This window comes from Pteropus alecto, unplaced genomic scaffold (assembly GCF_000325575.1).
Source record: "Pteropus alecto unplaced genomic scaffold, ASM32557v1 scaffold155, whole genome shotgun sequence".
NCBI lineage: Eukaryota > Metazoa > Chordata > Mammalia > Chiroptera > Pteropodidae > Pteropus > Pteropus alecto.
In genome coordinates, this window is record NW_006438113.1 from 13,426,873 (window position 1) to 13,439,689 (window position 12,817).

Here is a 12,817-nt window from a genome sequence, read left to right on the forward strand (position 1 = left end):
TCTGTTCCTCTCCAAAACAAGCTCAGAAGCATAATAACACATTCACATAATGCACATTTACAAAAACTGGAGGCCACTGAAGCTCTGCGGGCTTGGAAGGCCCCTCCAGGCACCCCACACACACACTGCCCAGGCCATCTGAGGCAGGCATTCACTGTCCTGGCAGTCAGGCATAAACCTCGAGCCAAAACTGGAAAGTTGTTTCCTGGCCTGAGTGTGCATGCATTTGAATCCCCAGTTGGAGGAGTTCGACTGCAGATTCCCAGGCTCTACTCCAACCTTCCTAGGCCAAAAGCTCTGGAGCTGGAGCCTGGGAAAGCCTCCTGGGTGGTTCTAAGGCAACAGTCAAGTGTCTGGGACCCACGGGACCAAGTGACTGCTAGGTCCAGTTCCGGATGCAATGGGACAGCCCAACTCTTAGGCCTCTGTCTATCCTTGTACCAAGATTCTGGCCTGCCCCCGCCCACCAGCACAGGATGCACTATTCCCAACTGCAGCTGGCAGGGGACCAGGTGATGCTAACTCCTCTTAAGAGTGTGCTGGCCAAGGCTCAGAGAAGCATATACAGCCCCCAAATCCAGGGTGCTTTCTGGGGCTAGAGGCTGTGGATTCAGAGATGGTATCTTGCCCCCTCCCGGCACAGTCTTCCTCCTCCAGGGAAGGAGACCCTGAGCGTTTAGTCTGTGCCTCGGTTCACGTGCATTAACTCATCGGAGCCTCACAGGTGCCCCGTGCGGCAGGGGTCAGCTCGTCCTCCTTTAGAAGATGAGGAAACTGATACTCAAGTTGATGAACTAGCCTGCCCCAGGGCACACAGCTGGTAAGGGACAGAGCTGGAGTCACACTGGGCAACCTGACTTCAAAGCCCGCCTTTCTCTACCCACAGCACTTGGCTGCTCCTGTGCTCCAGCAACCAAGTGAGACATCTACCGTTCCCTCTGGCATGCCCCCAAAGTGTGGTTAGCAAAGCTCTGCTGGGAATAACCGAGTGCCCCTTGGTCAGTGTAGGTGCCACTTTACACCTTGTGTCAGTTCGATCCTGGACAGCAGATACCACGGCAAACTTGGCAGTGCAAGAGGTTTATTAAGGAAAATGCCTGTGAAAGACAAGGGGCGAGGGGGCAGGAGTGATGGGGTGAGCCTTCACCCCATGTTGCAGGTTTGACACCTGCAAAAGGATGAGGGAAAGAAGGAGGGTTGGGACGAAGAGCTCCAGCACGGTGCTGAGAACATCTCAGCCACGCCGACGGGGAGATCCCAGCAAAACTGCTCATTGGAGGAATCTTGCATCTCGTAAATGGGGTCTGGCTCCAGTGTCCTCTCTGGGCTCAGCCACTGGCCAGGAGCAGCCCAGGGAGATGGTGGCCTCTGTGACGGCAGCAGTGGATCCTGAAGGTACAGCAGCTGGGGGCAGCACTCAGCTCACTGCATCCTATAGCAAGTTCTCTGGAAAGGAGCTCAGAGCAGCAACCCTCAAGGCTGCCACTCTTGGCATGACCCATTGGCTTGCCTGTTCCCTCTGGTCACTAGGCAATGAGCTCTCAGATATCAGAGCAATGTTCACTGTTGATCTCTGTGTTCCAGCCCCACACATGGCGTATATTAGAAGCTTAATAAATGCTCGTATAATTGGCCAGGCCAACCCTCCACCACTGCAGGGCAGCCGCTTCCAATATAAGAGGTGGTCCTGGGCAGAGGAAACAAGGAAGAAATTCAAGTCCTGAGAACCTACTAGAAACTGAGCTTGAAGCCAAGGTCTGTAAAGTGCTTTTGGGGTTACAAAGAGCTCTCTCCAAATTATCGTGTTTGCTATTATTGGCCAACCTAAGAAGTAGCTGCCACTTCTATCTCCCAAAGCACTGAGGCTCAGAATGGTGATGTCACTCACACAGGGATGGCCCTCCTGATGCCAAACTCTGCTGTGCTGTCTGTATCCAGCAGGGGCTCCTCTTGGGGCAAAGGCAGAGAAGGGGCTCCACACTTGGCCCTGGAGAAAGGAAGCTTTCTTAAAAACATTGCCCGGTACCCCTTCCACCACTCTTTTCCTGGCAAGATAGCTAGGCAACCCCTCTAACTGAGCGGGAAGCCAAGGCGCCGGGCTTGATAAGGTTCTTCAGCAGACGCGCTGTGTGGACAGGGCCCTTGGCCAGGCTTCCAGAGATCCAAGCCCTTATCTAGTTCCTGCCTTACCTCTTTCGGTTGGAGTCTCATCACCCGTAAAATGGGTAAGTAATTCCTGCCTTGCACATAAACATGAAATGCTCTTCCTAGACCCCACCTGCGGTGGGTAGGTGAACAAAGCGCTCATTTGGTGGCAGGTAACGAACTTTAGACAACTCTGGGGCACTGTCGGAATGAGCCCCGTGGTTCTCCTTCCATGGAACATCAGGACTGAAGGGCTCTTGGTGGGATTTAACCCAACTCCCCATCTCATCCAAGAACATACCCCACAGTACTCCTGTCCTTTATGGGGTGCATTGTAAGCGCTAGGTACTGCGCTAGACTTCATACCCATGATCTCGTTCCTCACTTTCGAAAAGCATATTCTGTTACAGTCCTCATTTTACGGAAGAAGAACCTGAGGCACAGAGAAGTTGAGGAACTTGCCCAGTGTCCCCCAGGAACTCCCTGATTCCCAAGCCCTTGTGTTCAACCACGATCCTGCTGCCTGACTTTGACCCTCCAGGGAGCTCACTCCCCAGGGAGACTTCCCTGCAGAACTGTGCTGGGCATTAGGACGAACCTAATGCCCACTTCCCAGTCACTCTCCTCAGCCCCCAGCTGGGGCTGCTCCCCCAGCCATGGGACCACCAGGGCACATGCATGTATGTACACCTTCCTCTCAAATATTTGAGAAATGCCATCTCATACCCCCCCTTCAGACTTCTTCTCCAGTGCAACTCCCCCAGGACTTCCATATGCCTGTGGGAACCTCCAGGACCAAAAAAGGCCTCAACTGTTATTCTGCCCCCAGACACCCTGGGGGCTTCTTTCCCAAGAGGGTCAAGAAAAGAATGAAGCCCTGCTTTCTCTCACACTCAGCATCCCACCTACCCCACAGGAAGCTGGTCTCCAGGCTCTGACTTCACACCTAGCTGATATTTGACGTTTAGAAACCTGTAGACACATCTCCTGGCACCCCTATCCACCTCCCAGCCAGCACCACTCCACCTCAGATCTCTGAAGAGGGTGCAGCAGCTGCTGCAGGCAGGAGGCAGTGAAGCGGTAAAAATGCCCACTGAGAGGCCAGGGTGGGGCGGGGGCAGCAGGAAGGAAATAAACTGCCCCGTTAGGGGATCAGGAAAGCCCCATAGGGTTTTGAAGGTGAGCATGCTAAGTGTCCTGCTCAGGGGCCCTGGTTTCTCTCGTAAATTCCTGCCTTTTCTCACCGGTTTGTTCCACATTCTCTCACTTCCTCTCACAGCTTCCCGCAGGTCCCTCAGAGCTGCCTCCCATCACCCTTCCCCAAACTACTATTAGGAAAGCCTCTGCAAGTTAGTATTTCTTGGGTATGGACTTTCATTTGGAGAAGATGAAGAAGTGCTAGAGATGGATGGTGGTGATGGCTGCACAAAAGTATGAATGTACTTAATGTCACTTACTGTATAATTAAAAGTGGTTACAATGGCCAATTTTATGTTACATATATTTAACCACAATTAAAAAAAAAAAAAGATAACCCACAGGAAGGAGAAAATAATTGCCCTCTCCCACACAAAAAGGCCTCCCCAGGAAGTTCCAAGTGGACCAAGGTCCAGCTCTAAGTAGCAAGACCACTGTGTGGGAGGTAGAGACCCCACACAGCTCAATGAGGAATTCCTGGAAATCCCAAAGCCACATCTTCCCTCCTGACTTCTTCGCAGCAGCCTTAAAGCAAAAGGTACCTGTCAAGCCATTGAAGGCCAGGAGACCCCCCAGTTCCAACCCCAACTCAGAAAGTCTGAGCTAGCAGGTATGATAGACACAGAGAGGCAATGTCTGGCCGAGGGTCACATATCTAGTTAACCACGAAGCCGGGGCTTCAGGCCCAGTGAGCTGACCCAACCCTGAGCTGCCCTCAGAAGAGAAACACAGGCCATTTAGGGGCTGGCAGGGGTTCAAAACAGAATGATCTAGGCTGTTTTTCCCTGCTGCTTTCCATCCTGCCTGGGGACCTGCCTGGTGTGAGAAGCTCAAGCATCTCATTTCCTCACAGGTTTTGTACTTTGCAGCCCTGGCACATGGAGCCTTCACGCCACCCCCTTCCTGGGTGACAGCATGTCATGGAGGGGGTCAGGCTTCAGAATCAGACAGGCCTGTCTGAGTCCTGACTCCACCTCCATAAAGACGTTTCTTAGACTAGGCTCCTCATCTATAATATGGGCATAACAATATCTAATTGGCGGGATTCTTTTGAGGACTACAGCAAATGACATAATACCTATGGAGGGTCTGAAATGTGGTAGATGTTCAAAAAATATTCTTTCTCTCCTCTGCCTAGCACAATGTCATTCCCCCTCACCCAGTGATGGCCTAGGTAACCAGAGGGTAAGTCCATTCCCTTCTCTAGGCCTGTTTCCCCACCTATAAAATGAAAGGATAGAACTAGCATATATAACATACCTAAAAGTGCATATATTCTTTGTGGGGCAGGCCACCAACGAGACTGTTTCTAGAGGCACTATTCAGAACAGCCAAAAACTTGGAAACAACCCAAATGTCCATCAGAAAAGAATGGATAAGCAAGTTGTGGTGTGGTCTCATAGTGGGACACTTCTCAGCAACCAAAATAAATGAACCACCGATATACGCAACATCATGGAAGACTATCACTTGATGGGCAAAAGAAGCCAGACAGAAATCAGAACGTAGCGTAAGGTTCCGCTCTTTAGATAGAGTCCTAGGACAGGGCAAACTAGCCTATGATGACTGAGATCTGGGTGCGGGGCGACGCCAACTGGGAGAGGCCTGAGGGAACCTTCTGGAGTGTTAGAAATGTTCTGTATCTTGCTCTGGGTAGAGGTTACTCTGATATATACATCAATGAAAATTCATCAAGTTGTGACTTTAAGATTGGTGCACTTCACTGTAGGTATTATTTTCAGCATCCCCTTCACCGCTAAGTTCCAGCCTAACTTCTTTCAGTTTCTCGAACAAGCCAGGTGTGGTCCCTCCTTAAGGTCTTTGCACTTGCTGGTCCCTCTTTCTAGAATGCTCTTCCTCCAGATCTTCCTTCCTTCCACGTAGATCTTTGCTCAAATGTCACCTCTTTGGAGAAGCCTTCCCTGCCGCCCCTTGCCTGAAGCAGCCACTCATTGTCTTGCTATTACGTCATCCTGTTATAAGCCTCGGCACAGCTGCCATCATTATCTGATATTTTCCTTGCTCTTTGTGCTTGTTTGTTTATTGTCTTTCTCCTCCTACTAGGATGTCAGCTCCATGAAAGTAGGAGCGGGTCTATACGGGTTCAAATCTTGGCTCCGCCTAGAGCAATGGCTGCCATATAGTAGATACCAAATAAATATCTGTGAGACAAACAGGCCATCTCGCCATCAGGTCAGTTATTTCTTGCAACTTTACTTTCCTGAAGGTGGTGAGATGGAATTCACTTTTTGTTTATTCATTCACCCCACAAACATGCGAGAGAGGCATACTATGTGCTGGGCACAACCTTGAAGGATTCACAGTGGGCAGAGGAGAAAGGCTCATGCCAGACCTTCCAAGTAAAGTGTGAGGAATGAGCAAAAGGGGCATGTTCCCAGGGCTGGGGGAACGCCCAGAAGTGAGTGGCTGGCTCAGCCTCCCAGTTCCCAGGGCAGGGAGACTTGGTGAGCCCTGGGTGTGGCGAGGGCTGCTCAAGCCAGCTGAATGTCTGGGCAGCAAAAGGCCCTGTGCCTTGGCATGAAACCATCCCCTTCTAAAAAACCAGAGAACTCAGCCAAGGCCAGCCACTGTCCCCGCCTGCAGGCCTGCTCACCCGTGGCCGTGAAAACCTGTCCTGCCAAGCAAATGGCACTGAGTGCAGGACAAACAGTGCCAGGAAGGTGACAGGGCATCTGCCAGGCTCCCCTCTCCTAGTAAAGAAGGCATCTTGGCCTGCCTGAGATTCACCTGGGAGAGTTATGTGTTGTTCCTGCACTTTTTCCTGTGTGTGTGCTTGTGTATGTGCGTGCCACGCTCAAGCATGTGCAGTTATGCCCAGTGCAACAGCGGGCAGCCTTTACCACATCTGGGATTGAGGATTCCAGTAGGGGATTAAAAATTGTTCAATAATAAAAGCTGTTGTTCCCTGAGTAGTTACTACACTCCGGGTACCATTCTAAATACTCTTTGTGTATTTCATTATTCTAGTCTCACAACAACCCTATGAGGCAGGAACTGCTCTCACTTTTACTGAGGAGGAAAATGAGGCACAGATTGATTAACTTGCCCAGAGTCTCACAACTAGTAAGGAACAGAGCCAGGATTAGAACCCGGGCAGTCAGGACTCCAAAGCCTTAAAATTAACCACCAGGAGGTCAGGCTATCCCCAAGACGGAGTCATTTTGTTTTCTTACAATTATTTAGTTTTCTGAGCTCTGCATGGAGCACCAAGGAAAAGGACCTGGTTAGATCCCGTCTCTGGCTTCAAGTTGCCATTAGCCCTCGCAGGAGACGCTGGTAAAAACAACCATGATGCCCAGTCACAAGTTTCAAAGAAGCAAGAGAAGTGTTGGAGGGCTCTGTGGGACAGGGAGGCAGAGGGCAGGCAGCCTGGCTCACGTTCCTCCCCTTTGGATCGCCAACTGGGGATCCTGGAATCTGAAGGATGAAATTCTGCCCTGGGGTGCCACCTGCTGGACAGATGTAGAAGGACAGCCTCGGCAGCCGGCCTCTCCCTCACAGCTGGTATTTATTTCTCTGGTGTCCACACTGTGCTAAGTGCAGGGATGCAGAGCACACACACGGTCAAGCCGACAATCCTTACGGCGCTTACAGTCTGGTGGAAGAGGCAGACATCAACAAATAGCCCCACAAGTAAAGACTCAACTACAGCTGATAATAAGTGCTCTGAAGGAAAAATATAAGGTGCTCTAAGGATGTGTGAGAGAGGATGATGGGGGAAGGCCTCTCCAAGGAGGTCATATTTAAGTAAAGAAGTAAAGGCTGAACAAGGGTTTGTCAGGCAGAGTGGGAGAAAGGGCATTCCAGGTAGAGGGGACAGCAAGGACAAAGGCCATGAGGTGAGAACAATCTCATCAAATTCCAGGAACAAAGAGAAGGCTGCTGCAGCTGGGGAGCAACGAGGCACACAGGCTGGGGCTTCAGGAGCTTGTACTTGATCCTAAAGACAACGGGAGGCTCTAATGGGGGGGCTCCGAAGGGTTTTAATGGGGGGAAGTGCTGCAGGGCCATCTACTGAGGAGTGGATTGGGGGGTAGGGGGCAGGGTGGAGGCAGGGAGACCAGCAGGGCGGCCATTGCAGTTGTCCAGGCAAGAGAGGAACAAATGGTTCTAGAGAACGATTTTGGGAGCAGAATCAACAGCGGGTATTGGATTGGATGTTGAGGTGTTGAGGGGAAGAAGGAATCAGGGTGTCTGATTGAGTCACTGGGTAAAGGAGGAGCTTGAGTGAGTAGGAGCACTGGGCGAGGAACACATAAAGAGCTCAGTCTTGGACAGTGGGGAGCTCGAGATACTCATAAGGGAGCCCAAGGGAAATGCATGGGGGTTAGACAGCATGGATCTGGGCTCAGAGGAGTGGTCTGGGGTAGAGAAAGGCAGGGCACCATTTTAAAGCCCCAGCATGGCAAGACCTTCCAGGAGAAGCATGTAGTGAGAGGGGAAGGGAGCCATCAGAGAAGAGTGGGGCAGGGGAGGAAGAGGGGGCTAAGAGGACAAAGGACTGAACAGAAGTTGCCAGGGGGGTGGGAGGGAAGCTTGGCGGCCCAAAGGGAAGGAGGTAGGAGAGAACTCTAACCATGTCGAAAGCTGCTGGGAGGTCAAGTAGGGCTAGAACTGTAACCCAGTCTGGGGCAGGTTCCACAGTGAAGGGAGGGCTCTTGGCAGTGAAGAGTGACAAAGTCAGGGAGTACAGGGAAGCAGCACAATGGAGAACTTGGCTGTGAGGAGAAGAGGTGGCAGCTGAAATAAGATTGGGGTGGTGGCTGTAAAGATGGGTTATCAAGGCACAGTGGTGTGCAATGATGGGGGCAGGGGGCATTGGGGAGGAATGCAGGACATAGGCAGGCCCGCAGGACCCAGCAGGTTTCCAGGGCCTCTTTCTTCCGCTCCTTTCATTTCACCCTGGTTTCTACAGTCACTTCTGTAATAACTACCCCTTCCTCCGATGAGGGAAACTGAGCCCCAGAGAGGAGCTGAGGTCATACCAGGAATCTGCCCAAACTCGCTCCTTCCACAGCAGGCAAAGGGCCAGTGTGCCAGGCTGTCTGGAGTCTCTGGAAGCCAAGAATCGTGCTGAGGTCTGGATGTCCTTCCCTCCCTGCTAGGCCTTCAGTGCCCTTCATAGTGGGGCAGACAGACCAGGTCCCCAGGAGAGATCACTTGTTTTGGGGCCTGAGCTTCATACTGCTGGGAGTACAGGGCTTTTAAAGGAAAGAATACAAAAATACGAATACAAATTAAGCTGGGAGCCTTGGAAGAGTCTGAAATTTATGCTTCATTAGCCTCAAGTAACTCCATCTGTGGTTGCCATGACTTCTAGTAAGTGACATCACCTCTCAGTACCCACCCTATAGAACTGTGAGCATTACGTGAGATAACTGCGCAAAGTGTGTATGACCGGTCCATCTCTGGATGAGCTCTGACAGATCGCAGCAATGGCTATCATGAACTGGGCTCCCCTGGGGTGGGAGGTGGGAGTGTGGGAAGTAGGAAGAAGAACTTCTGTTCTCCCTGAGCTCAGGGGCCCTGGGTATATGAAGCACAGTTGAGGACAGAAAGATGGTGGTGGTATGTGTGACCCACCCGCTTCTCCTGTCCCCACCGCAGAGCCAGCTTGGCACCAAGAGGGGGCTCTGCAGATGGCTCTGAACTATAACTTAATCCCCAGGCCGCCACAGTTAACAGTCTGCACATGCCACCCCTCCCCACCAGCACCAAGAGAATTAGGCTATTGGACAGAGGCCCGGAGTGGGAACGGGGTAGGTGCGAGGACAGGCACATCCATTGACCTCAGATCCCTGAGCACCCTGTCCAAGGGTGGCTCACCCCAGAGGGTCCTTATTTCGGGGATTCGCAGGGCCTGGGAAATGCTCGCGGGGCGGCACCAAGTCCTGGGCGGGGCAGACGCGCCGGGACAGCAGCGCGCTCAGGCTGGGGTTTGGGGAAGTGGAGCCCCCAACGACGCCCCCGCCTGCTGGGCGGGGAGACACTCACCGCTGCCTCTGGCCTCCGGTTCTCTCGCACCACAGTCCTCTCTGCTCGTTGCCAGAGTCGCCGTCAGCCCGCTTTCCCACGGGGGCGGGAGCCTGTGCTTCCGCCCCGGCCTCTGCCCGAGCGGCCAGGCGCGCTCACCTCCCAGCCCATGTCGTCCCACCATTCCTCATGCCTCCCCGGCGCCTGGGCTTGGCCCGCGCAGTGCCAGGCGTAGCAGGAGGGACTGGGCGCCACCCCACTCACATTCCGTTAAGACCCTTCTCCACAAACGAGAAAGCAAAGCCAGAGGTAGGCTTGCACGCTGAAGGGCGTGACTTTGACTCCAAGTCCAGCGCCGCTTTCCCTTGCCACCGCCTCCAGATGACAACGACCGACCTTCTTGGGGAAAGCAAGCTCTGTGATAAGAAAAGTATCCTTTTCAGCCTTATTTGTTAGCACCCATTGCATACGGGGTACTGAATGCAGGGCTCCAGCGGAGACTTCTGCCCCCTGGAAGCTCGCAGCATAAGAGGAGGTGGGTGATAGGGAGCATGGATGTAAAGGCCCTGAGAGAGGGGTGGACTGAGCTGGAGAAATTCAGTCTGGCTTCCCGCCCCACTTCTCCCCATATCTCCTCACAAACCACAAGCCTAACTGGTACTAATTTAAACCAACATTAGCTAACCCTTTCCCTCTCTGCCCCTGGGGAGTTTCCTTGGCTGGATTCCCCAGCAGAGCTCCCAGTCTAAATCTCTGTTACCAGTCCCTCCAGCCCTGCTCTGGCAGCTCAGGACCTGAGGCAGGTACAGGCAGACAAAAGGATCTTAGACCTTACCAGTGGAAAAAAGAACAGGGTTCTGAGGGGTGCAGTCCACAGGGAGGACAGAAAAGGGTAGCTAAGGGAGGAAGTGGGAGTGGGGAGGGCAAGGGTGCTGGGAGCTAGGAGTAGGCTGGGAAGAGAATTGGGTCAGGGTCTCCGTTGGGAGGCAAGTCAGTGATGCCAAGACTGGAGCTGGGGTGTGTAGCCTCCCTCAGACCTCATAATCTTGGTCCTCTGGCTCTGAAACAGCAGATGGGGGTGTCAGCTGTCAGGGGGTGAGTGGAGCAAAGCTTAGTGGGAAAATGATTGGGGTACGGGGGATGGACATGAGAGCCACAGGATGAGGTGGGTGGGGATGAGGCTTGTGGATATATAACATCTCAAATTGTAGGGACATTATCTCAGCATTGCATTGCCCGGTCCCTGTTTCCCAAAGATATGGGAGTGATAAGTGGGGAAATAGACACAGTGGTAGTGCTACCTCCTGCACCCGATGCCTCCCACAGAACGAAGACCAGCAGAACACCTTGGGGTCTTCTTAGCTGTTTCCCTTCTGAATGACAGGGTGGAGAATGATGATTTTAGTCAAAACAGACCTAGGCTCCAACTCCAGCCCAGCTGCTTGGTACTAACTTGACCCTGGGCAAGTATTTAAGGAACCCAAGCCTCACTTTTCTTATCAGGAAAACAGAATAATTATGCCTATAGAATACAATGCGAAAACAGCTCCTTGTGCATGAGGCATATGTCCAAAGTACTCAGCACTGTGCCTGGTGCAAAACTGGCTTCCAACATGTTTACCACCTATGTCATGGACACACATTGGGCATAGCCCCCACTTCGCCCTCAATTCCCAGGTGTCTAGAGGTTCTGTTTAGCCACAGAATAAAAGACTCTAAGGGTGAGTAGGAATGTATTCAAGCCACTTCCATTGAATTATCTGTTCCATGAAGACTTTTCCTGTCCCACTGGGTCTCTAGCTAATCATCTTAGCTTTCCTGGGCTTCCCCCATACCCAGCCAGGTATGTGCATCTCCCCTTCAGGAAGCCTTTGAAGTCTGGGGCTTTCTGATGTGAGTGGAGGGAGTTGTGCATCAGCCTAGGATCCTGCTGGCCCTGTGGTCAGTGGCTAACAGGGCACAGGGCTTGGGGAGTTTGGAGTTACAAGCCCCCCACCCTGCTTGTTACCTCAGGTACAGGCTCTGGAGTCAGACTACTGTTAACTAACTCCATCACCCTGGGCAAGTCGCCCAGCCTCTCTGAGCCTCAGACACCTCAGCGGTAAAAAGGAGCCAATAGAAACACCTACCCTGTAAATTTGTAGAAAGACAGAAAGAGTGAAAGAGATGATGCTGTGTTTCCCATCTTACTTAATAAGAATTCAGGGAAGGGCAGAGATTTTGGGGTCCCACTGCAGGCCCACTGAGTCTTAGTCCTGAAGGTCTTACTGCACTTTTAAGCTTAAGTAGAAGTACATTCTACTAAGTTTACTTCTGTTTCAGAAAGATAAATGCTACAAACTTACAAAGAACCTCAAAGTTTATCTAAATTTCTTTTATGCTTATTTAGTTTTATGAATTTTGAATGATTTTTATATATTTTTATAATTTTATTATATTTACATTCATTTTCACAGTTTCAATAAGTTATAACTGACACATGACAACTGCAAATATTTAAAGCGTGCATTTCCATAAGCTTTGACATATATATACACCTATCATTACAATCAAGACAATTAGTATACTTATCAGCCCCCAAACTTTCCTTGTTTCCCTTTGTAATTCCTCCCTCCCCTCTCTCCTCCCAGACAACCACTAATCTGCTTTCTGCCACTGATCTGCTTGTCTGCAAATATTAGTTTGCATTTTCTAGAATTTTTATAAATGGGATCATACAGTATAGACTATCTTTTGTCTGGCTTCTTTAAATCAGTATCATTATTTTGAGATTCATCACTATTGCATATATCAATAGTTAAGTACTGTCAAGTATTATTCTAATGTATGGATATACCACAATTTGTTTATCTGATCACCCACCGATGGGCTTTGGGATCATTTTGAATTTTGAAAAATTTAATGTTTTTTTGAAGATAGCAAATGTTGACTAAAACAAAAAAAAGTTTTTAATTTAAATTGCATTATTAAAAAGTTCACAAAATGAAATAAGTATAAAAGGAATTTAAATAATTAAACTATCAAAGGATGGTTTTGTACATATCTATCATTTATCCTTTTGAAGTTATTAAACTATAAGAGCACTTAAAAAGTACACTTTGACTTTTGGGACTCCCTTTATTTGTAATAAGTATCCCAGGAGATTATTATGGTCAAACAATCTTGGGAGACACCGAGCTAACAGTACACATCTCAGCGTAGTCAGTGCCCAGCGGGCAGTAAGCACTCCCTAAGCTCTTCCTACTCCCACAGTAAGCCCTCCCCTATGTTCCCAGTTCTGATTCTTTTCCTAGCCCTCGACACATATACACATGCACATATAGAGGCTTATCCAAGCCTCAGGTTCAGTTGGGTCATCAAACGCCAGCTCTACTTCAGCACCAATGACTTTCAGTGGAGAGAAATGGGGAGGTGGAAGGTGGGGCACGGGGTGGCTGGCGGGGCTGTGGGAATCTCTGAGAGACTTGTGGGGTGGGAGGAC